General features: G+C 40.0%; 2 long non-coding RNA genes across 2 annotated transcripts in view; one reads left to right on the top strand and one right to left on the bottom strand.

Moving 5' to 3' along the window:
• Nucleotides 1–3,773, top strand: part of LOC126994932 (uncharacterized) — a 169,273-nt gene extending 165,500 nt beyond the window's left edge. Inside the window, exon 5 of the long non-coding RNA XR_007749746.1 lies at nt 3,690–3,773. This is a non-coding gene — a long non-coding RNA (uncharacterized LOC126994932). The remainder of the gene's footprint in view (nt 1–3,689) is intronic.
• LOC126994923 (uncharacterized) overlaps nt 1–27,249 on the bottom strand; it is a 146,049-nt gene that overhangs the window by 102,545 nt on the left and 16,255 nt on the right. The window lies entirely within an intron of this gene.

Here is a 27,249-nt window from a genome sequence, read left to right as displayed (position 1 = left end):
GATGAATACATTAGTTAGTTATAAATTGGAATAAGAAAAACACCAAAAAGACGAGCATAGAAATAATAAAAAGAAATACCTGGAAAAATAAAGAAGGAATAGATTAGTTAGTTATAAATTGGAATAAGAAAAGCACCAAAAATACAAGCATAGAAATAATAAAAAGAAATACCTGGAAAAATAAAGAAGGAATAGATTAGTTAGTTATAAATTGGAATAAGAAAAGCACTAAAAAAGACAGGCATATAAGTTAATGAAAATAAATAACTAGAATATATAAGGAAAGAAAAAAAAAATACCTTGAAAATATGGAGCGAAGAATAGATTAGTTACTTATAAATTGAAATAAGAAAAGCACTAAAAAAGACAAGCATACAAGTTAATGAAAAGACATAACTAGAAAAGTAAGGAACGAAGGATACATTAGTTAGTTATAGACTGGAATAAGAAAAGAACCAAAAAAGACAAGCATAGAATTTAATTAAAAGAAATAACTAGAAAATATAGAGAAAGAAAAATAGATTAGTTAGTTATAAATAGGAATAAGAAAAGTACCAAAAAAGACAGGAATAGAAGTTAATGAAAAGAAATAACTAGAAAATAAAGAACGAGGAATTAGTTAGTTAGTTATAAATTGGAATAAGAAAAGTACTAAAAAACACAGGCATATAAGTTAATGAAAAGAAATAACTAGAAAATAACGAACGAGGAATAGATTAGTTAGTTATAAATTGGAATAAGAAAAGAACCCAAAAAGACGAGCATAGAAGTTAATGAAAAGAAATAACTAGAAAATATAAGGAAAGAATAGATTAGTTATTGATTAGAATAAGAAAAGTACCCAAAAGACGAGCATACGAATTAATAAAAAGAAATATCTGGAAAAATAAGGAAAGAATAGATTAGTTAGTTATAGATTGGAATAAGAGACGAGCATAGAAGTTAATAAAAAGAAATAACTAGAAAAATATAAGGAAAGAAAAACAGATTTGTTAGTTATAGAATGGAATAAGAGAAGCACTAAAAAAGATAGGCATAGAAGTTAGTAAAAGAAATACCTCGAAAATAAGAAACGAAGAATAGATTAGTTAGTTATAGATTGGAATAAGAATAGCACCAAAAATACGGGCATACAAGTTAATAAAAAAATAATTAGAAAATAAAAGGAACGAAGGATAGATTAGTTAGTTATTGATTGGAATAAGGAAAGTACTGAAAATAGGAGCATAGAAGTTAATGAAAAGTACTAAATAGAAAAATATGTAAAGAAGAATAGATTAGTTAGTTATAAATGGGAATAAAAAAAAGCACCAAAAAGACGAGCATACAAGTTAATAAAAGAAATAACTAGAAAATAAAAGGAACAAAGGATAGATTAGTTAGTTATAGATTGGAATAAGAAAAGTACCATAAAGACAAGCATACAAGTTAACGAAAAGAAATAACTAGAAAATATAGGGAAAGAAAAATAGATTAGCTAGTTATATATTGGAATAAGAACAGCACCAAAAAGACAAGCATAGAAGTTAATGAAAAGAAGTAAATAGAAAAATAAGGAACGCAGAATAGATTAGTTAGCTATAGATTGGAATAAGAAAAGCACAAAAAAGACAAGATACAAGTTAATAAAAAGAAATACCTGAAAAATATAAGGAACGAAGAGTAGATCAGTTAGTTATAGATTGGAATAAGAAAAGCACAAAAAAGACAAGCATACAAGTTAATAAAAAGAAATAACTGGAAAACATAAGGAACGAAGAATAGATTAGTTAGTTATAGATTTCAATAAGAAAAGCACCAAAAAGACGAGCATAGATGTTAATAAAAAGAAATGACTAGAAAATATAAGGAACGAAGAATAGATTACTTAGTTGTAAATTGGAATAAGAAAAACACTTCTTTCGCTGCATTCATCGTCAACAAACGAAAACCCTTATGCATTATCCCAACTACAATAAATAAAATTACTGATGAGTGCCCGAAACACACACACACACACACACACATATATATATATAGATATATATATATATATATATATATATATATAAATATATATATATATATATATATATATATATATATATATATATATATATATATATTATTTATTTATTTATTTATTTATTTATATATATATATATACTTATATATATATATATATATATATATATATATATATATATATATATATATATATATATCTATATATATATATATATATATATATATATATATATATATATATATATATATATATATATATATGTATGTGTGTGTGTGTGTGTGTGTGTGTGTGTGTGTGTGTGTGTGTGTGTTTCGGGCATTCATCAGTAATTTTTTTTATTGTAGTTGGGATAATGCATGAGGGTTTTCGTTTGTTGACGATGAATGCAGCGAAAGAAATAAGGAGACAAAAAATAGCCTACTTCCCCACAAGCGGCGGCCGGCAGGTGGCCAGGCAGCGGGCAGGCATGCGTCGTCGCTGTACACATCCTTAGAAACCGTTCTGTGTTATGCTCATGTCACGTTTTATCTATAATCTGATCGCACCATAGCGTTCAGGAGACTTTGCTCTATGAGATGAAATTATTTATTTCAACCCTGGTTCAAAGACTGCTGAGAAAAGCGATGATAAGTAAACCGTGTTATAAACATTTCGGAGCTGTCTTGTGCCTTCAACTCATCACACTTCCTTTATGTTTTATTTTATCGAGTTTAGATAAATATAACTGAGTTGCGCAATTACTGCTGAGTCCAACGGTACCAACTAAAGTGGTCTGTCGTGAATAAGAGACGAGCTATGACGAAGAAAATACAAGTGTGTAGCGTCACGGCGGACATGAATGGCATGTGAGTGAGGGAGGGGTGCAGCCAATCACAGGAGCCGTAACAAACGCTGCCTAGGCGTCAGATGAACAGGCTCCGTCAACAGACTATAATAATTTTTTTATTGTGTGTATTTTCTTTTTTCATGGATTAACTGGTTCCTCGCTTCTTTTGCAATGTATGGGTTAGAGATAATTTATTGCGGTGTTGTATATCAAATCATAGTGTAAAGATCCATAGATTTAATGTCTCGTGCGAAATAAAATCATAAGGTAACAAAATTTTTAATTAGTGTTCTTTCTCTCGCAGACTCAGGTTTAGCGCATCCAGTATTCACGTCTAGCATTTAGCGACTCTGTGAACAGAAATTTACTTTATTCGTGTTGTGTTGAGGGCTTAGTGAACTGTGCTCTTGTGTTACGTGTAGGAATTAGAGGATTTATTTTTGTTGTTGTTGTTTGTAAAGTGTATAGAATCGTGTACCGAGAAAGTCATGTATAATATAAACTTTTGTAATGTCAACTCTTCTTGGGTTTATGGCTGCAAGTTTAGCGCATCCCCAAAACTTTATTTATAGTTTAGGGTTATATTTAAGTATATATATTTACCGTTTGTATAGTTTTATTTCTCGATTAGTCATTTCTTCGCTTCAAATGTTAAGTACGTGTGTGTTGGACCTTTTGATATCCTTATTTAAGATTATAGAGTAGCATATCTAGCGTTTCTCAGGCAAGCAATAAAACTGTATATCAAAACATTATTGTGATTACTGATTAGCAAGTTAGCGGATCAAGAGCACGTGACTGGAGGATGTCGGATTTCTGTTGTTGGTTACTGAATTGTGTGTCTCTTATTTTCAGGTTATGGGCCACGGACTCGCGTTTTCTCGAGCAAAATATACGAAGAAAGTCGTCTAAGTCTCCCTTCCTCTGCCAAGTTAAAACGTAAGTAGATTTAACTCCGTGTGGGTGAAAAGTTTGCAACACGAATGCTCAGGTAAAAGAGAGGTCGGTAAACTTGGGTACGTAGACAGTGTATCTTGTTTATATAAATACGTGGAGCAGGAAACAAAGAATAATATAATGCCAGAAAGAGGAAACACAAGACACAGAGTATGATAGACCTTCGTGTGTGACTGGATTTTGAGTGAAGGAAAATTAACTAAAGATTATTGTTGTGAAAGAGAGTAATATATAAAAGAAATTAGCCACAGCATTATAAGAACTAGTCGATCTTCACAAGCACCATCTATCAGGACACCTCTCCTCCCAAAATTGACCCCTCTTTCAGCCACCTCTTTGGATTCTTTTCAGGAGCGGCGAGGAGCAGGCTTTTTTTTTTATTATTGTTTCCTTTTTTTGTGCCCTTGAGCTGTCTCCTTTGTTGTAAAAAAACAAAAAGTCCCTACGAAGTCTTGTAATATCAATATCTAAATGCTCGATTAAGAAGTAGATTAACCTTATGACTGAGAGATAAAAAAAAAAAAGGTAGAGAAAGAATATTATGAACTATTGGCGTTTGTGGTCATTTGAATATTAGAGAAAAATAGAAGGTGATTTAGAGATCGTGTTAGTTAGATAGAAAAATAGACATAGGGTACAATGAGCTTTCGGTGTTTGTGGTAATATGAACAGCTGATTAAGAAGAAAAAAAATGACCAATATAGTAAAGAAAAATATGAAAAGATAGAGACCATTATGGCTTTCATTGATGTTTGCGGCGAAGGTCTTTCTTGGTCGTGAGTTCATTAAGATTTATGACCCGACGTCTTTACGAGTCTCCTACACACACACACACACACACACACACACACACACATACACACACACACACACACACACACACACACACACACACACACGTAAAGCCTATTTTCGCACTTCATAATAGGGAAATAATGACTGCTTGAGGAGGTAGAGGAGGAGGAGGAGGAGGAGGAAGTGGAGGAGGAAGAGGAGTAAGAGTAGATGAAGAATAGTTGAAGATACATGGATTGACTCTTTTTTTTCTTTCATTCGATATGTATTTATGTATTTCTTTTCCTCCAATATTCGCTCATTTCCTTCATTTCTCTCTTACGATTTCTTTATTATTGCTTCCTTCCCTTGTTCTTGTCCTTCTCCTCCTCGTCCTCTGCCTCAATCTCTTCATTCTAATCATAATCCACTTCTTTGCTCTCTTCATCTCTTCCTTCTCACCAACTTTTCTCATTCCTGTAGATACCGTGCCAGCTTCCTCTTCCTTTTTGTCTACTACTGCTACTACTACTACTACTACTACTACTACTACTACTACTACTACTACCATTACCACTATAATTACACATGCCAACACCTCCACTACCTCCCGTTTCTTCTTCCCCATATTTTCCTCCTCCTCCTCCTCCCCCTCCTCCTCCTACTCCTTCTCCTCCTCCTCCTCCTCCGTACGTCACTTGACAGCTGGCAACGAAACTAACATGCCCAGACTGTTGTGTTGTTAACGGGGCGTACACACACGCACACACACACACACACACACACACACACACACACACACACAGATGGGTAGGAAGGAGCGAACAAACAAACATACGCATCTCTCTTCTTTTTTTTATCTCTTTTTCTCGCTTTCCGTGACGTGATGTTAATTTGGCTAAGTATACGACACCACCACCACCACCACCACTACCACCACCACCACCACCACCACCACCACTACCACCACCACCACCACCACTACCTCCTCTTCCTCTATCTCCTTCAACACGAAAAATAGAGAAAAAAGACAAAAGGCGTTAACGTATTCCTTTGACATTCTAAAAGTGAGAAATAAAAAAAGAAATTCTCGCGACGCAATTCATTCTTCGTAGTCGTTAATATTTTACCGCGAGAAATCACGGCATGAAAGTTTGGCGGGTGAGAGAGAGAGAGAGAGAGAGTAATATATGTTGGACTTAAAATTACAATGAGACAAGTTTTGTATTTATCGCGTCTCTTAAGAAGAAATATAACAGAGGTAAAACGTGTCCTAGATGAGAACACACACACACACACACACACACACACACACACACATACTATCGAGACATCTTCCTATCATGCCTGCCCATCTACACACACACACACACACACACACACACACACACACACACGGCTGCCGGCCAGGAGTCACGTGGTACGACTTTTTTATTTCAAATGTTGGCACGAAGCTGAGGGCGTGGGAACAATACATAATGAGAGAGAGAGAGAGAGAGAGAGAGAGAGACTCAGGTGTGTTTGTCTGTTTGAAACGAACTACAACTTTTGTTACGGAAGAGACTGTGTGTGTGTGTGTGTGTGTGTGTGTGTGTGTGTGTGTGTGTGTGTGTGTGTGTGTGTGTGTGTGTGTGTTTCATATTCAGCAGACGCCTTTTTTTGTGTGTTGTGTCTCCTTGAAGTGTCGTGAGTTGTCTCTTCCTTGCTTCCTCCTTCCCTCTTCTTGCCTTCCTCTTCCTCTTCCTCTTTGATTGGACGGAGAAGTTGAGGGTGTGAGGTCAGGGCATCTGCATCACATTTTATAATTTCCTATTTTATCGATTTTTTTTGTGTGTATCCTGTTTTGTGATTTTATTTCTATCTGCTTCATCCTCTGTCTGTCTTTAAATACGCAAACATGTTACTGGAGTTTAGTTCCCTTATAATTAGCTTTCAGTGTTTGGTATTTCTTGTAATATAAAAAAATGACAAGATTTGTATGTGTATTCAACGTCGAAAACTCAAAATTATTTTTCTTTTCATATTTCTTCATACTCTTATCCTCCTTTTATTTTCTCTTCTCTTCTTTAATTTCTGCTCGCTTTTACTACTATATATAACTTTAAGATATGATTTTTATGTCTTTTTTACGTCAAAAACTCAAAACTCTTCTTCTTTTCGTATTTCTTCATGCTCTTTTCCTCCCTTTCTTTTCTCGTTTTTCCTTTAATTTTTGCTAATTTTTACTACTATATATAACTTTAAGAAATGGTATTTATATATATTCAACGTATATATAATTCTTCTTTTCATATTTCTTCTTGTATTATCTTCCTTCAATTTTCTCTTCTCTTTTTGACATCTCATTTTTATGACTATATTTAGCTTTTAAGATGCAGCTCACGTCACACAAGGTCTAATATAGTCACTTTTCAAGACGCGGAGAAGGATCACAACAAACTCTTCACACACGGGCGTTTAGTGGGATTCGAAACCCTTCACTGCCACTTCTGTATTGAGTGTAGAGTCTCAAGCCACTTAGCCGCCCACCTATCTCCTCGTCCAGGTATTTATACACTTCACCTTTTGTGCTCGCTCGCTCTCGCTCCCTCGCTCTCTCTCTCTTGATCAATTTTTTGCCTCTATCACACTTATTCATCTCCGTTTCAGTCTTAAGGTGAAAAAAGAAAATGGGAATTATTGGAAAACGGCGTAAAAATAGGCCAATCCATCGAGAAAGAGAGAGAAATGTTACGGCCTCCAAGAAAATGCGTAGAAACGTTTCCCGCTGCGTCACCACCTTTGTGTTTTCCTCTCTAACTTAAACGTTTTCCTTCCTTATCAGCAGAGAGAGCCACAGTCTAACGAACCGTAAAATGAAGATAAACGTTCACGGACGCTTAAAGAAGAACGACAGACCATAGAGGCACGAGAGGGCATCACTGAAGAACCTAAGAGAGACCAGAGTTGATGAAGACAAAGGGAAACAGAAAATTGACAAGTGTAATAGATGGATGGAATGGAGAGTGTAGTAGCGTATGGATGGAATATAGAGTGTGGTAGTAGACTGATGGAAATAGGAGAGAGAGAATAATAGTATACATAAATAGTATTGAAAATAGTAGTAGTGACCGTAGAGTAGTATACAGAAGATGATAAGTACAGTAGAGTCAAGTAGTTGATATATATTGAACTTGCATACCATTTGAATATTTTTCCCCTTTAAAAACCTATTCTTCTTTTATTTTAGTTTCCCTAAGAATCAGTTTAGCTTCCAAGGTTTATATTTATTTCTAGTTTTATTTATTTCTTTTATCTATCTATCTATCTTTCTATCTGTCTATCTGTATGATCTACCACTTTCAATATCTCTTTGGCCCCAGGCACCGGTGAGGGAAGAAAAAGCTAAAAAGAAATAATGAAAATAAAAAGTGAATATATGTTTTTACACGAGGGCGCGCGCAGCTGGAAACATATCAAGTAATTTCCCTCAGGCCTAAACGCTCTCTCTCTCTCTCTCTCTCTCTCTCTCTCTCTCTCTCTCTCTCTCTCTCTCTCTCTCTCTCTCTCTCTCTCTCTCTCTCTCTCTCTCTCTCTCTCTCTCTCTCTCTCTCTCTCTCTCTCTCTCTCTCTCTCTCTCTCCCTGATAAGGAAAGGAAACGCGTGAAGTAAAAAAACAATAAATATATAAAACACAAAGGTGGCGACGCAGCTGGAAACGTTTCTACGCATTTTCTTTCAAGGCCGGAACGTTTTTTTTTTGTTTCCGTCTCTCTCTCTCTCTCTCTCTCTCTCTCTCTCTCTCTCTCTCTTCTTTCGTCTTTTTATTTTCGTTTTCTTTCTTTTCTTTCTTTCTTTCTTTTTTTCACTTCTTTCTTTCTTTCTTTCTTTCTTTCTTTCTTTCTTTCTTTCTTTCTTTCTTCTTTCTTTCTTTTTTTTCTCTCTCTCTTTTTCTTCTTTCCTCTTGTTCACGGTACAGAAGAAGGGTCAAACTACCACCACCAGGGTCATAAAACTACCCCTGAAAATGCCCAAAACTCCTCTTTGAAAGCCTTGTCAAATATGTGTGCTTGGGGGTTCAGAATGTTTAATAAAATTACCGTAAGTCTTTAAGAGGCTTCGAGGTGTTCAGGGCGAGGCGTGTTTAATCGCATTGTACGTTTTTCCTCCTCTCTCGACGCCTTGGTAAATATAAATGATGGTGATTAAAATGTAAATTGGTTTCGTTGAGTTTTTCTTTCTCTCGTCGTCTCAGCTTGTGTTTTTTATATATATTTTTTTCTTGTGGTTAGTTTGTGTTCCTGGTTTCTCTCTCTCTCTCTCTCTCTCTCTCTCTCTCTCTCTCTCTCTCTCTCTCTCTCTCTCTCTCTCTCTCTCTCTCTCTCTCTCTCTCTCTCTCTCTCTCTCTCTCTCTCTCTCTCTCTCTCTCTCTCTCTCTCTCTCTCTCTCTCTCACACACACACACACACACACACACACACACAGATCGCGAGGAATATCTTTGAGTAATTTCCTTTACGTAATAGTGTTTCCAGTATCACATTTTTCTCTCATTTCCTCTTATTTTCCTATTTTATGTGTCCTCTTTTTCCTCTTTTTTCATTTCCTCTTATTTTCCTATTTTTGTCTCCTTCTTTTCCTCTTTTTTCATTAACTCTCAATTTCCTTTTTCCTCCTTATTTTTCCTCTTTCTTCATTTCCTCTTCTTTCCCTTTTTTTCTCCTAATTTCCTCTTACTTTATTTCCTCTTATTTTCCTTTTTTGTCTCCTTGTTTTCCTCTTTCTGCATTTCCTCTTCTTTCCCTTTTTTCTCTTTATTTCCTCTTACTTTATTTCCTCTTATTTTCCTTTTTTGTCTCCTTGTTTTCCTCTTTCTGCATTTCCTCTTATTTTCCTTTTTTCTCTTTTTTCCTCCTTTTTCTTCATTTCCTCTTATTTTCCCTTTTTGTCTCCTTATATCCTCTTTCTTAATTTCCTCTTATTTTCCCTTTTTTGTCTCCTTTTTCCTCTTTCTTTTCCCACCTTTTAGACTGTTTTTAAATAATGACGTGTTTAGCGTAACATTTTTCCTCATTTCCTCATTTTTTCCTCTCTTATATAGTCTTTTCTTCTTTCTAAATTTTTTCCCATTTTTTTCTATGTACACAACACGTTTTCTATGACCGTAAAGTTGACCCTTCCACTCCCTGACTCATAAGGAATTGAACCCTACCTCCTCTACTTCCTCCTCTGGGTATTGGATCTTTGAAGAGGTTCGAGTCCCTAACCACATTATTGGATACTCTTTCGCTTCTCGTAAAAGTTCCTCACGATTTTATTTTTTACCCTCGTCAGTAATGGGAAGGAGTTATTGTATTCCTTCAGTCTTTTCACTTACCCTTTCGTTGCTTCTGTATCGTCAATCTTTCGTTTTGTCTGTTTCATCATCTTTAATATTCGTCATTCTGTTTTCCTTAGTCTTTTTTCCCTTTTTATTCTCTTCCTTCCATCTTCTCTTCATTCTGCGGCATCTCTCCTTCTTCTAGCTATCATTATATTAAGTTTTCTTCATTATTTTCCTTCATCTTTTATCCCTTTTACTTCTTTTCTTCAATATTCTCTCTCTGTTGTCTTAATTCACCTCCATCCATTCTCTTTCCCCATCTTCCTTAGCTTCGTTCACCTTGTTTTCTTCCTTTCTAATCCCCTTCACCTTCCATTCATCTTTTTTTTCTCTAGTACCATCAAACCTTCGCCCATTCTCTCTCATCACCTTCCATAGCATTTCGTTTTCCTTTCTTCATTCATGATCAACCTTGTTTTCTTCCTTTCTAATCCCCTTTCATGTTCTTTCATCTTTTCTGTCTTGTACCATCTGACATTTTCCCATTCTCCCTCATCACCTTCCATAGCCTTTCATTTTCCTTCCTTCATGTTCCTTTTACCTTCTTTCCATCTACTCTTCCTTCTCTTCTCCTATTCTCCTTCGGTCTTCGTTCTTTCTCATCCCTGTTACCTTCCCTCCATCTCCTCTGCCTTATCTGTCATCCCACCTTTTCCCATTCTCTCTCAGCGCCTTCCGAGCCTTCTTCGCCGCTGTCTGTAGCCAGCCTCCGCTTCCGTCTTGATTACTTGGAGGTCATTGTGATAATTTGGCTCCCTGCCCGACCCTGATGACCGTCCTCGTGGCTGCGTCTTACCTCTATACCTTTGATTTAGGGTTCCACGGCTTACCTTTCTTGCGGGGGCGGTGGTGGTGGTGGTGATAGTGGTGATGGTGGTGATGGATAGTGGGGGCATTGTTCGTGGTGGTGGTGGTGGCCGTAGTGGTGATGAATGAGAATGGTGTTTGTCGCGAGGATTTATAGTGATGGTGGTGACTGGTGTAGGAGAATAGATGGTGATGCTGGTGACCGCTGTTGTTGTTGTTATTGGTGGTGGTGGTGGTGGTGGTGATGAGGTGGGTCGTGTGGTGAAGTGATTGTGGGGGGTGGTCGTTATAGTAGAGGTAGAAGAGGACGAAGTAGTAGTGGTAGTAGTAGTAGTAGTAGTAGTTGGTGACCATTGTGGAGAAGGTGGTGTTAGTGGTTAGTGGTAGTGGTGTTGGCGTTACTGGTGATGTTAGTGATGGTGGTGGTGTTAGTGGTAGTGGTTAGTGGTTAGTGATAGTGGTCGTGGTATTAGTAGTGGTGGTGTTGGTTGTGGTGGTAGTGTTGGTGATACTGGTGGTGGTGGTGGTGGCGGTGGTGTTAGTGGTAGTGGTTAGTGGTTAGTGATAGTGGTCGTGGTATTATTAGTGGTGGTGTTGGTTGTGGTGGTAGTGTTGGTGATACTGGTGGTGGGTGTGGTTGTAGTGGACGAGTTACTGGTGGCCGTGGTTCCGTTTACTGTGCGTCTCTCGCGTCCCTTTGTTATTGATGGCCTGGGTAATACAGTTTTCATGCCGCCCTCCCATTGGTCGGCGCTGCGCCCTCTGCTCCCCTTCCTGCACGCTGATTGGCCGGCGCTGACCTCCTATAATACCTAACCTAAATCATGTTTTGGACCGCTTATGACACTGAGACTGGCATAATATTAGTGTTATTATTACCAGTAGTAGTAGTCGTAGTAGTAGTAGTAGTAGGAGGAGGAGGAGGAGGGGGAGGAGGAAAAGAAGAAGAGAAAAAAAGAGGAAGAGGAGAAGGACGAAGAACTGCGGTATTAATAGTAGTATCAATAGTAGTAGTAGTAGTAGTAGTAGTAGTAGTAGTACTAGTACTAGTAGTAGTAGTAGTAGTAGTAGTAGTAGTAGTATAATTCATGTCCTCTCCATTGTCTTAATCCCATTCTTCTTACATCTGAATAAGTGTCATTTGAAGGCAAACTTTTAACATTATAGAATTTTTAATCTTCTGAACTTCGTGAGGATGAGCATAAAATATTCCAAAATTCTGTGCTTTTTAATTCTGACCCGAAGCTCCCATGAACGCAACTCTGCCGACACAATCCCGAGCCGGCTTGTGCTTCGCTTTAAATGTGGGCATGAAAATGTTACGAATCAGGAAACGACATTATGTGTGAGTGTGTGACTTTTTATATAACGAGGCGAGACAATTAGTTGGAAATATGCTGAAAAAAATATATATTGTCGCTTTGTTTTAAATTATTAAGTATCCATTCCTGTCATTATTGTAGTAGTTGTTGTTGTTGTTGTTAAAGATGTTTCTTAATTTTCTTTTTTCTTCGTCTTTTTCTTCCTTATTCTTTTAATTTTTCTTATATTCCTGTTGATTGGGACGACGGGAGAGAGAGAGTGGTGAGGCAATATAGGGCAAGAGGAGGAAGATTCCTTTACCTTCGATCACCTCATCCCTCAGGACACTCTCTCTCTCTCTCTCTCTCTCTCTCTCTCTCTCTCTCTCTCTCTCTCTCTCTCTCTCTCTCTCTCTCTCTCTCTCTCTCTCTCTCTCTCTCTCTCTCTTCAGTGATTTCATTAATTAAATTTACCGCATTTTTCTCTTCTTTCTTCCTCCCGCTTTTCTCTCCTCCCTCTTACGTGTTTCCTGCCAGACAGTCTTCCCGCTCTTTCTCCTTCCTTCCTTCCTTCCTTCCTTCCTTCCTCCCGCCTCTCACTTTTTCCTTCCTCTGTTTGCTCTTCTGTTCGCTTCGCCATTTTTCTTTCCCATTCTCTCCCTCTTTTTCTCTCTCTCCTTCAGATATTCCTGGCGCCCTTTCCCCCTCATCTTCCTCCTCCTCCTCCTCCTCCTCCTTCTGTCTCTCTTCATTTTCTTTCTTCCTTTCGTTAATAATCTTACTTCATATTCTCTTGGTCTTCTCTTTATCTTACTTTACTTCTTCTTGCTTGTATTAACTTGTTCTAACTTGTTCTAACTTGTTCTTGCTTGTTCTCGTTTTCTGTTGCTTTTCCCGTTTTCTGTTCCCGTTTTCCTGTTTCCCTTCCTCTGTTGCCTCCATTAATGTCTCCCCCGTTTCTTTCTCTTCTCCCTACTGTCTCTTTTCTCCTCTCGGCTCTTCAGAATTTTCCTCTACTCTCTTTCTTTCTCTTGTTTCTATTTTCTTCCTGTTCCCTTTTTGCTACACTCCTGGATGTCTACACCGTGTCTTCCTTTTCTTCAGTATCTCTAGTCTCTTCTCTATCTCCTTTTTCCCTCTCCTTCCCTTCCTCCTTGATTTCGTTTCTCCCTCAGTTAGTTTTCTTTATATACTTCGTTTTTCTTTACTTTTCATATTTGTGTTTTCTCTTTACTTTTCTTCTCTCCTTCAATTTTATATCCCCTCCTTTTTTATTCCTTTTTCCTCTTTACTCTTCTCACGTCTCTCGGTATTTTCCTTCCTTCCCTTCTACGTTCATCCCTTTCCCTTGCTTTCCTTTCTTCTTTTCTTACGTTTTTGTCCTCTCTTTTTACTTTTCTCTCTTCATTTCTTACTTTTCCATACTTTTCCTCCTTTCTTTTTGTCTTCTGTCTTCTTCTGTTTTCTTCTCCTGTCTTTATCCTTCCGTCCTGAGTCTCTTTTCATAACATACTTTCATTTTTCCTTTTCATTCCTCACTTTTCCATATTTTTCCTCCTTTCTTTCTGTCTTCTGTTTTCTTTTCCTGTCTTTAACCTTCCGTCCTTAATCTCTTTTCATAACCTTATTTTCATTTTTCCTCTTTATTCCTTTCTTTTCCATGTTTTTCCTTTTCTTTTGTCCATCTATACATTCTTTACACCATTCATTACAATCTCCCTCCTCCCCCTCATCCTCAACCCTTCCTCCCTTGAACAACGTGTGGGCGGAGTGTAATGAGGGCGTGAGGCAGGTAGTGGCACCTCGCTAATTGGGTTCCTCTTACCTCCGTGTCCTCCTCTCACCTTCCCTCCACTCAGCACTTTTCCTCCTGACAAGCCTTTCTCTCTCCGTCGCTGTCCATCTATCTTTGTCTGTTATGTGTGTCTGTCTCTGGTTTCATATCTCTCTCTCTCTCTCTCTCTCTCTCTCTCTCTCTCTCTCTCTCTCTCTCTCTCTCTCTCTCTCTCTCTCTCTCTCTCTCTCTCTCTCTCTCTCTCTCTCTCTCTCTCTCTGTCAATATTTTTTTTTCCTTTTCAAGTCAGTTTCCTTTCCTTTCCCGTCAGTTCTCTTTTTTTCCTTTGTTTTTTTTCTTTTTTCTTGATGTCAGCTTTTTTTGTTGTTGCTGTTCTTTTCTTTTTCGTTGTTGTTGTTGTTGTTGTTGTTTACCATATTTTCTTCATCTCAATGTTTATACGTATTTTCAAGCTTAAGTTTTTTTTCCCCTCTATGCAATATTTTCCTCTAGTTTCACGCTCTATTTTTGCGTCTCATATCATCATTTTTTGTCATTTTTTTCCTTATCTGTTTTTTTTTAATATATTTTGCACGAATTATCTCTTCACTGCATTATATTTTCAGCCGTTTTGATATCTTTCTTATCAGTATCTCTCTCTCTCTCTCTCTCTCTCTCTCTCTCTCTCTCTCTCTCTCTCTCTCTCTCTCTCTTGTATCCCCTATTTACATTTTCTCTCCCTTTTTTCCTTTTTTTTTTTTAGTCCGAACATTCCTTCCTCCATTCCTCCGTTCCTCCATCTCTTTCCCTCCGTCTCTCTCTCTCTCTCTCTCTCTCTCTCTCTCTCTCTCTCTCTCTCTCTCTCTCTCTCTCTCTCTCTCTCTCTCTCTCTCTCTCTCTCTCTCTCTCTCTCTCTCTCTCTCTCTCTCTCTCTCTCTCTCTCTCTCTCTCTCTCTCTCTCCCTTTCCTTCCTTTCCTCACAATTTTTCCTCCCTCACACTTCAGTACACTTGCATGACAATGAGCATTTGTGTGTGTGTGTGTGTGTGTGTGTGTGTGTGTGTGTGTGTGTGTGTGTGTGTGTGTGTGTGTGTGTGTGTGTACGCTTATCTGTTTACTCTCTTAATATTCTTGTTTGTATGTGTGTGTGTGTGTGTGTGTGTGTGTGTGTGTGTTTTCTCTTATCGGCTGATGTTGTTAATGTGCTGAAGTGTTGGTGTTTTCAAGGGAGGAGGAGAGGGAGGAGGAGGAGGAGGAGGGAGGAAGAGGGTCGACGAACGAGGAAAAAGAGGAGGAGAAAGGAGAGAGGGAGGGAGGTAAAGTGCTTATTTGGAAGGTGATAGGGACATGACGTGACGTGTTTATCAAGGGAGGGAAGGGAGAGGGGAAGGAAATGAGGGAGAGAGAGAGGAGATGAGGGCTGGGAGGCGGGCGAGTACTGGGGCGGACCTCTGTACTGTTTAGGGGGGGCATAAGCAATAAGCGGGATGTATACTGCCAGAAAACGTGTGAAAAGGTGCTGGTGATATGGTGATGAGCTGTACCGTGCTAAAAATAGGTGAAATAGTAGACATGAGATGCTGAAGATAGTCTAGCATGCTTATAAAAGGTGGTAGGGAGGTGTTAGGTTACCGGGGAGAATGTGGCCAGTTTGAAAAAGGTGTAGAATGCGAGGATGAGGTGAATGGAGTGTTTTACGAAATCTATGGCTCTGGGAATAAGCTTAAGAGACGATGACAATGCTGAAGATACTGTAGGGTGCTTGTGAAAGGTGCTAGATGGGTGTTATGTTACAGGGGAAAGTGTGACCAGTTAGAAAAAAAGGTGTAGTTTCAAGAGTAAGGAGAAAGGTGTGTTGTAAGAAATATATATAGCTAAGAATGAGTTTAAGAGACGATAACAATGCTGAAGATAGTGGAGTGTGCTTGTAAAATGTGCTAGAGAGTGTTATGTTACAGGGGAAAGTGTGGCTAGTTTAAAAAAAAATATATATGATGATTTAGAGAAGTGAAAACGAATACTGTTCCGAATATATATTGCTAGAAATTAGTTCAAGAGTAGTGTGCATGTAAAAGGTGCTAGAGAGATGCTGTTACTGCTGAGGGAGTGGCCAGTTCGAAAAAAGCAAGACAAGAATGAAGTAGAGAAAAGATGCTGTGAGGAATATATATCACCAGAAATGAGCTTAGAAAGGATATCATTGGCGTAGGAAGCTCAAGGTGGTAGTGGTGAGCTTGTAAGAGGTGCTGGGAAGGGTGTGGCTTGCTAGGGAGAGCTGTAGGATGTAAGGATGGGGTGAAAGGTGTGATGTACAGAATATATATCACTAGAAATAAGCTTGGAAATTATAACAATGGTGTGGGGAGCTCTGGGTTAGGTAGCGAGCTTGTATGAGGTGCTAGGAAGGGTGTGATTTGCTAGGGAGAGCTGTTGGATGGAAGGATGGGGTGAAAGGATGCTGTACGGAATATATGTCGCTAGGAATGAGCTTAGAAACGGTTATAATGGTGTGGGGAGCTCATGGTTAGGAAGTGAGCTTATGTGAGGTGCTAGGAAGGGTGTGGTCTACTAGAGAGAGCTTTAGGATGGAAGGATGGGGTGATAGGTGTGCTGTATTGAATATATGTCGCTAGGAATGAGCTTAGAAACGGTTATAATAGTGTGGGGAGCTCATGGCTAGGAAGTGAGCTTATATGAGGTGCTAGGAAGGGTGTGGCCTACTAGAGAGAGCTGTAGGATGTAAGGATGGGGTGATAGGTGTGCTGTACGGAATATACATCACTTGGAATGAGTTTTGAGAGTATAACAATGGTGTGGAAAGCTGAGGGTTTGGCAGTGAGCTTATATGAGGTGCTAGGAAGGGTGTGGCTTCAAAGGGGAGCTGTAGGATGCGAGGATGAGGCGTAGGAAGGAGGCGTGGTGCTGAGAGAGGCTGGGGAATGATGTGGTATGCCAGGAATATGTGCTAAATGGGGTGCAGAGGGAACGAGGGTTATGTGGAAGGGAACGGAGTGCTAGAGGGAGCTGGCAGGAGGAATGCGGAGTACTGAACCACCAGGGCGAGGCAGAAGGAGGAGGAGGAGGAGGAGGCGGGTGGTAGTGGTGGTGGTGGCTGAGGCACTGGCGAAAACCCTTGTCGAGGAAAACTGTGGCAGGCATTCGACTAACACCCTAACCGTGCCCTGCCTTGCCCTATCTCCCTGGTACGCCCCTGCTGCTCCCTGACACACCCTGCACGCCCGTCCACCCTGGTTAGCCCCCGAGAAGGCGCCACGGGAGAGGGAGAGGGAGAGGGAGAGGGAGAGGTATAGCCGGAGTTGCTGGCGAGAGGTGGCATCCCGGTCGCTTCCCGCACAGGTCAATACCGATGATCTCACGCACAGACCTCACGCTTTAAGTTACCCCTTACTGTGACCCTTAAATGTGACCCCCTTACCCTCCCCCAACCCTCCCCTTGATGTCTTTCCGCCCCCTCATCCTCCTGACCTAGTGTGACCTCTTTAAATCAGCCCAATCATCTCGTTTTTTTTCCCCCTCCTCCTCCTCCTTCTCTTCCTCCTCCTCCTCTTCCTTCTATCCTTAAATGTGACTCTCAACCTCTTCTTCTCCACCCCCTCATCCTCCTGACCTAGTGTGACCTCTTTAAATTGGCCCCATCATCTCGTTTTTTTTTCCCCCTCCTCCTCCTCCTTCTCTTCCTCCTCCTCCTCTTCCTTCTATCCTTAAACGTGACTCTCAACCTCTTCTTCTCCACCCCCTCATCCTCCTGACCTAGTGCGACCTCTTTAAATTGGCCCCATCATCTCGGTTTTTTTTCTCCCCCTCCTCCTCCTCCTCCTTCTCTTCCTCCTCCTCCTCTTCCTTCTATCCTTAAATGTGACTCTCAACCTCTTCTTCTCCGCCCCCTCATCCTCCTGACCTAGTGTGACCTCTTTAAATCAGCTCAATCATCTCGGTTTTTTCTCCCCCTCCTCCTCCTCCTCCTTCTCTTCCTCCTCCTCCTCTTCCTTCTATCCTTAAATGTGACTCTCAACCTCTTCTTCTCCGCCCCCTCATCCTCCTGACCTAGTGTGACCTCTTTAAAATGGCCCCATCATCTCGGTTTTTTTTCTCCCCCTCCTCCTCCTCCTCCTTCTCTTCCTCCTCCTCCTCTTCCTTCTATCCTTAAATGTGACTCCCATCCTCTTCTTCTCCCATCTAATGTCCCTCCACCCCCTCGCCCTCTTGACCTAGTGTGACCTTTTTAAATTGGCCCCATCGTTTTTTTCCCTCCTCCTCCTCCTCCTCCTCCTCCTTTTCTTCCTCCTCCTCTTCCTTCTATCCTTAGTGACTCCTATCCTCTTCTTTTCCTATCTAATGTCCTACCACCCCCTCACTCTCTTGACCTAGTGTGACCTTTTTAAATTGGCCCCATCGTCTTTTTTTTCCCTCCTCCTCCTTCTTCGTTTCCTCCTATCATTAATGTGACTCCCATCCTCCTCGTCTACCTCCCCCTCCTCCTCCTGATATCCTTCCTCCCCCTCTTCTTCCTGACCTCATGTGACCCCTTTAAATTGGTTCCATTCTTTTTACTTTCCTCTTCCTAATCCTCCTCCCTCATATTCCTTACTGAAAGCTCCTTAAATATTATCCCTGTCTTCCTCCTCCTCCTCCTCCTCTTCCTCCTCTTTCTCATCCTTATATTATTTCCTCTCATACTGCCCCTGACCAAGTGTTACCCATACGTATAACCTTGCCTATGTGTGTAAGGTATATAAGTGTGACCTTCCCTCCCTTGTTTACCTCTTGAAGTGTGATTCCTATAAGTATGAATGCCATTTAGTGTGACTTTGAGGTGTGTGTGTGTGTGTGTGTGTGTGTGTGTGTGTGTGTGTGTGTGTGTGTGTCTACTAATGGCCCGGAAGTGTGACCGAGTAACCTAATTTGGCCTTTTTTCGAGTGACCCAAATTCTGGAAACTTTAGTATTGGCCCATGTGTGTGTGTGTGTGTGTGTGTGTGTGTGTGTGTGTGTGTGTGTGTGTGTGTGTGTGTGTGTGTGTGTGTGTGTGTGTGTGTGTGTTTAGTTTCTACATATTCATGAGGAGCTTATGTACGCAACAGTGTGTCCCAAAATGTTAATGAAGTTTCTGTGGCTGCTGATGGTGATGATATGGTGATGAGGTGGTGGTGTTGTGGTGATGATGGTGGTGGTGCTTTGATAGTAATGGTGATGGTGGTAGTGGTGGTGAGTTTATGGTGATGGTGTCTGTGGTCGATGTGGTGGTGGTGGTGGTGGTGATGGTGGTGGTGATGGTGATAGTGGTGGTGGTTACAAGGATAAGTAATGGTCGTAGTAAGCGGGATACGAACGTGTTTACTACGACCCCCCGACCACTCAACCACTCGACCACCACCACCACCTCGAAATTCAGGAAAGGAGAAGAAGGCAAACAACTCCATTTTTTTTTTCCTTCTCGCGGCGGAAAAAAATAATATATCGCCTAAAATTGAATCCATCACCATCAGACGTCCTGCCACCAACACCACGCTTCTCCTCCTCCTCCTCTTCCTCCTCCTCCTCCTCCTTTTCCTCTTCCTCCTCCTCCCGATTCTTCCTTCATTTTCTTCTTCTTTTGCTTCCTGACTTCCTTCTTTCCCCTTTCTTTCTTTTTTTCATTTTTTTTCCTCCTTTTTTCTTCTTCCTCCTCTTTCTTGCCTTGCTTAATTTTCTTCTTTTGTTTTTGCTTTATTTCTTCCTTTTTTTCTCTCCTTTCTTCATTTTCTTTCCTCTTTCTTTTCCTTGTCTTTCTGCCTCCTCTTTCTCCTTTCTTAATTTTTTCTTCCTTCTTTGATTCTTGTCTTTCTTCCTCTTCTCTCTTCCTTCTTCCTTTTTTTTCTCTTTTTTTCCTTGTCTTTCTTCCTCTTCTTTCTCCTTTCATCATTTTTTCTTTCTTCTTTGATTCGTCTCTTCTTTCTTCCTCTTCTCTTTTCCTCCTTCATTTTTTCTTCCTCACCTTATCTTCGCCTTCCTTCCTTCCTTTTCTCTTCCTCCTTTTTTCTTTCTCTTTTGTTTCATTCCTTCTTTCCTTTTCTTTTGTCCTTCATTTAATTTCTCTTTCTCCTTATCTTCCTTCATTCATATCTCCCTCCTTCCTTCCTTCCTCATCCTCCTTCTCGTTCATGTTTTTCCTTCTGTTCATTTCCTTTTTTTTTTTACTCTTTTCTCATCACTCATTTTCCTCTTTTTCTGTTTTTTTCCCTTTTACATCACTTTTTAATATAAGTACTTAATCTATATCGCCCTTATTAATTCCCCTATGCCATTTAAGTAAACCATTTAAATCCCCAAGCAGTCTACGGCTTTCCAAAGAATCTAAGTTAAGCTTTTTTAGTCTTTCTCAGTACGATAAGTTTTCATGCTCTTATATAATTTTAATCATTCTATATTTCAGCGAGGGACTCTATATCCCTTCTGTATCAGGGAACCAAAACTGCACTGCATAATCCAGGTGAGGCCTAATGAGTGTCAATTACCGTATAAGAATATCTTCTGAGCTCCGATTGTTTACATTTTACGATTTTTAACTTTTTATAACCTTACGATTTTTGTCTTTTCATAACCTTACGATTTTTAACTTTTCTTTTATAATACGATTTTATCCGAGGTCATTTTATTCGGCGCCATATGACCGGTGTAATTGCGGCGCCATGATTCTACTTCAATTAATTAATCAATCAATCCGTTTGTCTACTCTTTTAGAAATGATACCCAAGACTATTTGCGCGGTTTCTGGCGGCAATACGGTGCTTTCTGGGTCGTAGGTCGTAGGCTCAAACTTCCTTCTTCTCTCACCCCCTCCCTCACCCTCCTTCACGCCCTTTTTTCTCCTCCCCTCCCTTTCCCCCCCTTTCCCGTCCTCACCCCCTCTCATGGCCGGTGGGAGGGAGACTCGGCCATCACTCACGAAGGTTAAGAATCTCCCATACTTATTGATTCCCCTCGAAGGACACACGCGCGGGAGGAGGAGGAGGAGGAGGAGGAGGAGGAGGAGGAGGAGATGATGATGAAGATGAGGGACGATAAATGAAGGTAATTGTTCGTATCTCTTCGTTCCGCTTCATTTAGTAATCATCATCATCATCATCATCATCATCATCATCATCATCATCATCATCATCTTCATTGTCATCGTCACCATCAACATTATAATTAGTACCGTTAAAATGTAGGTCATATATTTTGTTCTGAATAGCGAGATTATGATGATGAAGTGTGTGTGTGTGTGTGTGTGTGTGTGTGTGTGTGTGTGTGTGTGTGTGAATGAGGATACCATTTATTTCTGTATCGATCTATTATTTGTGTCAATATAGATATAATTTATTTTTTTCTTTCAATGGTTCTGTCATCTTGTTTATCTTCCATATTGACATTTTTATCTAAAGACGTGATGGACCTGAAACTTCGTGTGACAAGGAGGCCTACTGAATCATTAGGCCTATTGGGGAAGAAGGACGTAGAGAAGGAGGAGGAGGAGGAGGAGAAGGAGAAGAAGAAGAAATAGAAGGAGGAGGAAAAGGAGGAGGAGAAGGAGAAGAAGAAAGAGAAGGAGGAGGAGGAGGAGGAGGAATAGGAGGAGGCGTAAATATAGATATCTCTCTTTTGCTACTTGCTATTAATGTTATGCTATTTGTTTTTGCAAGGAACACGTTATATACGAGTATGTTCTTCACATGTATAGCTATATTTCAGTTTCTTCCCTTTTACTATCCTTCTAATGTAATATTCACTGAGTATACTTGTCATGTGTGTATATTTTCACTATTTTCTGCTTCTTTTCATATTTTTTTCTCTTGAGTAATTAGTTTTATGTCATTTCCTGTTTTAGATTCAGTTTTTTATCCTTCTATTTTTGTTTATCTTTTTTTCCCGTCTCCTGGGGTCTGTTCCCTTCTCCTATAATTCCTTCCCCTTCTGTCTCTCCGGCATATGACCACAGATGTTGCGCTGACTAAACTTTCCAACATATCTTTTTTTGTTTATTCCTCTACGTTCTTTCTGTATTTCTGCCTCATTTTGCTCCGTCTTGCTTCTTTTTATATTTTTTCTCTTGATTAATTATTTCTATGTCGTTTCCTGTTTTAGATTCAGTTTTTTTATCCTCCTGTTTTTGTTTATCTTTTTTTGTTTATTCCTCTACGTTCTTTCTGTGTTTCTGCCTCATTTTGCTCCGTCTTGGTTCTTTTTATATTTTTTCTCTTGAATTATTTCTCTGTATTTCTCCTTCCTTTTTCTCCCTCTTGCTTCTCATTAATCAACTTTTTCTTCTTCATTTCCTTTCTCTTTTTTCTTTATTTTTCTTCGTCTTCTTTCTCTCTTCCTCCATCGTTTTCTTCTTTTCAATCAACTTCTAAAGCTAACTTATTCAACTTGCCTATTTTTTCCTCTTTTTTGTTTCTTTTTTATATTTCTTTCTTTTAGTTTACTAGTTCTATGTCATTTCCTGGATCTCTCTCATTGATCAACTTCTTTAGCTAACTTTTCCTACTTCACTGTATTCTTCTTTTTTATTTCTTTTCATATTCCTTCTTTTAGTTTACTAGTTCTGTGTCGTTTTCTGGTTCTCTCATTGATCATCTTCTTTAACTAACTTTTCCTACTCGCCTATATTTTCTTCTTTTCTATTTCTTTTTATATTCCTTCTTTTAGTTTACTAGTTCTATGTCGCTTCCTGTTTCTCTCTCATTGATCATCTTCTTTAGCTAACTTATTCTCCTTGTCTATTTTTCTTTTCTTTTCTGTTTCTTTTTTACATTCTTTCTGTGTCGCTTCCTGGTTCTCTCTCATTGATCATCTTCTTTAGCTAACTTACTCTTCCTGTCTTTTCCGTTTTCGTTTTCTGATACTTTTTGTCATTCTTTTTCTCGTTGATTCGCTCCGTTTCCTCTTCAGTCTTTTTTTGTCCTCCTCCCCCCCTCCCCCCCGTCACGCCCTATTTCCCCCGCTCCATCTTCATTTCTTTCCCTTCCCGCCCTCATTTGTTTCCCTAAAGCCCCATTTATTTTCTTCTTGCCTAATTTTTTCCCCTCAAACTTTCTCTCAACTATTTTTCCAGACTTTATTCCCCCACTCGCCCTCCTCTGTCTTCCCTCCATTAGCCGCCCCCCTACCCCCCCGCCCCCCCTTTTCCCCTCCTCTGTTCCTTACCTCCTCCGTTGTTCTCCTCTCTCCTTTCTCTTCTACATCTCTAACTCACTCTCAATTACTTTCTCTATTTCTCTCCCTTCTCCTCTTCTTTCCTCTCCTCTGCTCCTTACATCCTCCCTTTTTCTCCTCTCCCCTTTCTCTTCTTCATCTCTAACTCTCTTTCCCTCAGTCATTTCCCTATTCCTCTCTCTTCTCCTCTCCTCTCTCCCTTCCCTCCCCTCTACTCCTTACCTCCTCCTCCCTCACCTCTCCCTCATTCTCCTCATCTTTCTCTTCTTCATCTCTGACTCTCTCCCTCGCAATCACTTTCCCTATTACGCTCTCTTCTCTCCTCTTCTCTCCTCTCTTTTCCTCTCCTCTCTTCCTTACCTCCTGCCTCACTTCTCCATCACTTTTCCCTCACCTTTCTCTTCTTCATCTCTATCTCTCTCTCCCTCAGTCACTTTCCCTCTTCCTGTCCCTTCTCCTCTTCTCTCGTCTTTTCCTTCATCTATTCCTCTCTTCCTTTCCGTCACCTCCTTCTCATTCTCTTCCCCTATCACCTCTTTATCACCCTCCTCCTTCACCTCCTTTCTTCTTCCTCATTTCCGCATTCTCTTTTTTCATTCCCTTCCTTACCCTCATTTCTTATCCTTTCTTCACCCATCCCATCACCTTCCTCCTCCATCTCTATCATTCCTTCCTTCTTCTAGTCCCTCCTTCCCTACCCTTCTCTATCCTTCCCATCTCCCCACCAAACTTCTCCCCTTCCTCTTCCTCCTGTCTCATTTTCCTCCTCCCTCCCTTTCCACTTTCCTCCTCCTACTCTTCCATTATCTTTCTCCCTCTTCCCCTTTCTCTTCCACCCTTTCACTGCGCTCTCTCCCTCTCTCTCCCCTTCCCTCGCCCTTTCCCTCTCCTTCCCTTCCCTCTCCATCTCTCCCCCTTCTTCTCCCCCTCCCTCTCCCCTCTTCTCCAACATCAGACGCTTTAGGCAAAAATTTGTAGAGCGATTTCCATTTTTTCCTCATTTTTTTTCTTTCAAGTTTTTTTCTTTTATTGTTTTTCAGGTTCTGTGTTTTTTTCTTCTATTTTTTTTTCAGTTTCCTTTTCAACTGACTTTTTTTTCTATCTTTTTGAAGCACACGCACACACAAACGCACACACACACACACACACACACACACACACACACACACACACACACACACACACACACACACACACACGCACACACACACACACGCACACAAATCTTCCTCGTTTGCATATAATTTTCTTTTCATTTACAGTGCAGAGAAAAGAGAGAGAGAGAGAGAGAGAGAGAGAGAGAGAGAGAATTCTTTTAATAGACTTTCTTTAAGCGTCAAGTACCAGGAATTCGTCTCACTGGAATTTGCATTATTATTATTATTATTATTATTATTATTATTATTATTATTATTATTATTATTATTATTATTATTATTATTATTATTATTATTATTATCACCATTACTGTTACTGTTTTTTTAATACATTTTTTCTCTAATATTAATGTAGTAGTAGTAATAGTAGTAGTAGTAGTAGTAGTAGTAATAGTAGTAGTTATTGAATTTCCTGTCGTTATTATAATACTCACAAATTCATTTCTCATTCACTTCAAAACAAAAAAGCTTGAGTAATAATTTCTCCCATTAACAATAATCTAAAAACTCTAATCCCCAAAATTCAAAATCTCTTGCACTGCGTAAAACAATATTCCCTAGTGTGCATGTCGAGGCGTCGGTTCTTGCAGTAAACTCCGGAGCGTGTGAGTGTGTTAGGAAAACCCGATACAGATGGCGCTGCTGTGGAGGGTACGAACTGGAGGGACTTGGCGGAGAGGCTTAGTGTAGGTCAGGGGGAGTGTGTCCTTAGAGCCGGAAACGTTTTGGGTGCAGAAGAAACGTTTGCCAATGATTCCACTTGTCTGTATCGTGTGTAGCTATTATTATTATTATTATTATTATTATTATTATTATTATTATTATTATTATTATTATTATTGCGAACTTACTAAAGGTTGACGTCTTTGATATACTCCTCTTTGTCTCTCTCTCTCTCTCTCTCTCTCTCTCTCTCTCTCTCTCTCTCTCTCAAAGGGGGAGGAGTTATGTAAGGAGGAGTAAAACAAGGAAGGAGGACGAGAGAGAGAGAGAGAGAGAGAAACATGAGAAGACTCTTAGATACCATTCGAATGAGGAGACATCTAAGGGAGGAGACAGATGGATGCAGGTCATGATGGGGTGGAGGAGGAGGGGGTGGAGGAGAGGGTGGAGGAAGAAAGTGGAAGGGAGAGAGAGGGAGAAGAACTGCAACTATGTGAAAGAAAATTATGGAGGAAAGATAGATAGGAGAGGAGAGAGATAAAGGATGGAGGATTAAGAGAAACTGTTTTTGTCACGAAGGAATTGAGCAGGAAAGGAAGGGAGAAGGAAAGGTGGAAGGCAGACAGAGAAATGAAAAGCCGCAAATGTGAGAGAGAGAGAAAAAAAAATATATATTGAGGATAGATTGATTTAAGGAGAGATAGTAACAACGAAGAGATGATGAAGGAAAACCATTTTTGTCTTGAAGGGGGAGAGGAGAGGAAGGTAAAAAAGAGAGAGAGGGAGATAAACTGTAACTGTGAGATAGAAAATATTGGAGGACAGACAGATAGGAGAGGCAATAAATGGAGGTCAAATAGAAAGTCATTATGTCGCGGGGATGAAGAGAAACCATTTTTGTCTTGAAGGGAGAGAGGAAAGAAAGGTGGAAGAGAGAGAGAGAGAGAGAGAGAGATGACCTGCAACTGTGAGAGATAGAAAATGATAAGGACAGAGAGAAGGAAGGAGATAGGAGAGGCAAAGAATGGTCAAATAGAAAGCCTTGATGTCACGGAGATGAAGAGAAACCATTTTTATCTTGAAGGGGGAGAGGAAAGGAAGGTGGAAGAGAGAGTGAGGGAGATGATCTGCAACTGTGAGAGATAGAAAATGATAAGGACAGAGAGAAGGAAGGAGATAGGAGAGGCAAAGAATGGTCAAATAGAAAGCCTTGTTGTCACGGGGATGAAGATAAACCATTTTTGTCTTGAAGGGAGAGAGGAAAGGAAGGTGGAAGAGAGAGAGAGAGATGACCTGCAAATGTGAGAGATAGAAAATAATGGAGGACAGATAGATAGGAGATAGGAGAGGTCAAATAGCAAGCCTCTATGTCACGGAGAGAGAGTGAAAGAGTGACAGACAAGGAGATGAACGAGGAATTTTGGAATATATGTCAACGAGATAAAAACTTTAGCATGCAAGAAATAATTTGAGGGTAGAAAAAGGGAACAAATGACGGGATTCAAGATAGGATTTGTAAAGGCAATGAATAACAGAAAATAGGTCAAAGAAATAAATGAAAGAAGAGTTTTGGAACGGACGGTGTTGACGGAAACTGTTGCCCGCAATGAATTAGAGTCAAGGGAAGGGGAGGAAAGTGGAGGACTGGATGTAGATGTTCTTGGTGGAGGGATGGAAAGTGGAGGAGGAGGTGGAAGAGGCAGGAGGCATTAACAGTGACGTGAGGAATGGAGGAGTGGAAAACAAACCGAGATGTGGAAGGGGAGACTGTGGAGAAGGAGTGGAAGGAGGGGAAGGAGTGGATGCAAAAGGCGTGAAAATGCGACTTGATGAATGAAGAAAGAAAGACAAACAAATGCATGGAAGAAGAAGAATAGGAAAAAGTGGAAGAACGGTGGAGGTGGAAGAGGGAGACTGTGGAGAAAGAGAGGAAGCAGGGAAAGGAGTGAATGCAAAATGCGTGAAAATGCGACTTGATGAATGAAAAATGAGACAAACAACTGCGCGGAAGAAGAAGAATAGGGAAAAAGCGGAAGAACGGTGGAGGTGGAAGAGGGAGACTGTGGAGAAAGAGAGGAAGGAGGGACAGAGTGGATGCAAGAGGCGTGAAGAACGAAGCAAGGAGTGGATAAATGAGAGACAAAAAGATATGTGGAAGATGGAGACGTTGGAGAAAGGGAAGAAGGGAGGAAAAGGTGGAAGAGGAAGGGAAAAAGAGGGGAAGGAGAAGGGAAAGAAGAGAATACAGGCGTGACAAATGAATAAAAACGAGACAAACATATGCGAAGAAGAGAGAGACGTTGAAGAAAGGGAAGAAGGAGGGGAAAGGTTGAAGAAGAAGGCCGTGGAAACAGAAGGGAAAGAAGGAGAAGGAAAAGAAGTAAATACAGACGTGACGAATGAATGCAAGACAGACAAACAGATAC

Source organism: Eriocheir sinensis, chromosome 7 (assembly GCF_024679095.1).
Source record: "Eriocheir sinensis breed Jianghai 21 chromosome 7, ASM2467909v1, whole genome shotgun sequence".
NCBI classification, from domain to species: Eukaryota; Metazoa; Arthropoda; class Malacostraca; order Decapoda; family Varunidae; genus Eriocheir; species Eriocheir sinensis.
This window is presented reverse-complemented; position numbering and strand designations above follow the sequence as displayed.